Here is a 3,168-nt window from a genome sequence, read left to right as displayed (position 1 = left end):
TTAAAAAAACTAGAAAAATAAAAAATGCTGAAATGTTTAAAACAGTCATTTTAAAGCTCTTGAAATGCTCTAAAACCTGAGAAAATACTTAAGTATTTAAATATTTAGCGTGTTTAGAAACAAGTTAGTCAGTTGTAGACAAAACTCTAATGTTTGAAAACTAACGATTCTGAAATGTTTTAAAACAGTCATTTAAAATGTCTTGAAAAGCTCTACAACCTGATATAATACTTACGTATTTAAAATACATAGATTTATAAAACTGGGAAGGTAGCTGAATCATATACTGTAATTACTCGAAATCTTAAAAATTTTAAAAGTATTAGTATAGCTATTTTAAAGGTCTATAAGTGCTTAACAACATGAAGCAAAACATAAGTATTTATTACATAAGTTGTTTAAATAGAAAGATGTAATTGTACACATAACCTAAAATAACTAGAAAAATAAAAATTCTGAAATGTTTTAAAACAGTCATTCTAAAGCTCTTGAAATGCTCTAAAACCTGAGAAAAAACTTAAGTATTTAAAATATTTAGCGTGTTTAGAAACAAGGTAGTCAGTTGTAGACAAAAACTCTAATATTTTGAAAACTAAACGATTCTGAAATGTTTTAAAATAGTCATTTAAAATGTCTTGAAAAGCTCTACAACCTGATATAATACTTACGTATTTAAAATACACAGATTTTCTAAATACTGGGAAGGTAGCTGCAATCATATACTGTAATTACTCGAAATCTTAAAATTTTAAAATGTATTAGTATAGCTATTTTAAAGGTCTATAAGTGCTTAACAACATGAAGCAAAACATAAGTATTTATTATACATAAGTTGTTTAAATAGAAAGATGTAAGTTGTACACATAACTTAAAAAAACTAGAAAAATAAAAAATTCTGAAATGTTTTAAAACAGTCATTTTAAAGCTCTTGAAATGCTCTAAAACCTGAGAAAAAACTTAAGTATTTAAAATATTTAGCGTGTTTAGAAACAAGTTAGTCAGTTGTAGACAAAAACTCTAATATTTCGAAAACTAAACGATTCTGAAATGTTTAAAACAGTCATTTAAAAGCTCTTAAAAGCTCTACAACCTGATATAATACTTACGTATTTAAAATACATAGAGTTTATAAAAACTGGGAAGGCAGCTGGAATCATATACTGTAATTACTCGAAATCTTAAAAATTTAAAATGTATTAGTATAGCCATTTTAAAGGTCTATAAGTGTCTAACAACATGAAGCAAAACATAAGTATTTAATATACATAAGTTGTTTAAATAGAAAGATGTAATTTGTACACATAACCTAAAATAACTAGAAAAATAAAAAATTCTGAAATGTTTTAAAACAGTCATTCTAAAGCTCTTGAAATGCTCTAAAACCTGAGAAAAAACTTAAGTATTTAAAATATTTAGCGTGTTTAGAAACAAGGTAGTCAGTTGTAGACAAAAACTCTAATATTTTGAAAACTAAACGATTCTAAATGTTTTAAAATAGTCATTTAAAAGGTCTTGAAAAGCTCTACAACCTGATATAATACTTACGTATTTAAAATACACAGATTTTCTAAAAACTGGGAAGGCAGCTGCAATCATATACTGTAATTACTCGAAATCTTAAAAATTTTAAAATGTATTAGTATAGCTATTTTAAAGGTCTATAAGTGCTTAACAACATGATGCAAAACATAAGTATTTATATACATAAGTGTAAATAAAAGATGTAATTTGTACACATAACCTAAAATAACTAGAAAAATAAAAAATTCTGAAATGTTTAAAACAGTCATTTTAAAGCTCTTGAAATGCTCTAAAACCTGAGAAAAACTTAAGTATTTAAAATATTTAGCGTGTTTAGAAACAAGGTAGTCAGTTGTAGACAAAACTCTAATAACTCGAAAACTAAACGATTCTGAAATGTTTTAAAACAGTCATTTAAAAGCTCTTGAAAAGCTCTACAACCTGATATAATACTTACGTATTTAAAATACATAGAGTTTCTAAAAACTGGGAAGGCAGCTGCAATCATATACTGTAATTACTCGAAATCTTAAAAATTTTAAAATGTATTAGTATAGCTATTTTAAAGGTCTATAAGTGCCTAACAACATGATGCTAAACATAAGTATTTAATATACATAAGTTGTTTAAATAAAAAGATGTAATTTGTACACATAACCTAAAATAACTAGAAAAATAAAAAATTCTGAAATGTTTTAAAACAGTCATTTTAAAGCTCTTGAAATGCTCTAAAACCTGAGAAAAACTTAAGTATTTAAAATATTTAGCGTGTTTAGAAACAAGTTAGTCAGTTGTAGACAAAAACTCTAATATTTTGAAAACTAAACGATTCTGAAATGTTTTAAAACAGTCATTTAAAAGCTCTTGAAAAGCTCTACAACCTGATAATAACTTACGTATTTAAAATACATAGAGTTTTAAAAACTGGGAAGGCAGCTGCAATCATATACTGTAATTACTCGAAATCTTAAAAATTTTAAAATGTATTAGTATAGCAATTTTAAAGGTCTATAAGTGCTAACAACATGAAGCAAAACATAAGTATTTATTATACATAAGTTGTTTAAATAGAAAGATGTAATTTGTACACATAACCTAAAATAACTAGAAAAATAAAAAATTCTGAAATGTTTAAAACAGTCATTTAAAGCTCTTGAAATGCTCTAAAACCTGAGAAAAACTTAAGTATTTAAAATATTTAGCGTGTTTAGAAACAAGGTAGTCAGTTGTAGACAAAAATCTAATATTTTGAAAACTAAACGATTCTGAAATGTTTTAAAATAGTCATTTAAAAGCTTGAAAAGCTCTACAACCTGATATAATACTTACGTATTTAAAATACACAGATTTTCTAAATACTGGGAAGGTAGCTGCAATCATATACTGTAATTACTCGAAATCTTAAAAATTTTAAAATGTATTAGTATTGCTATTTTAAAGGTCTATAAGTGCCTAACAACATGAAGCAAAACATAAGTATTTATTATACATAAGTTGTTTAAATAAAAAGATGTAATTTGTACACATAACCTAAAAAAACTAGAAAAAAAAAAATTCTGAAATGTTTTAAAACAGTCATTTTAAAGCTCTTGAAATGCTCTAAAACCTGAGAAAAACTAAGTATTTAAAATTTTAGCGTGTTTAGAA

This window comes from Polistes fuscatus, unplaced genomic scaffold, assembly GCF_010416935.1.
Source record: "Polistes fuscatus isolate 324 unplaced genomic scaffold, CU_Pfus_HIC Scaffold22, whole genome shotgun sequence".
NCBI classification, from domain to species: domain Eukaryota; kingdom Metazoa; phylum Arthropoda; class Insecta; order Hymenoptera; family Vespidae; genus Polistes; species Polistes fuscatus.
This window is presented reverse-complemented; position numbering follows the sequence as displayed.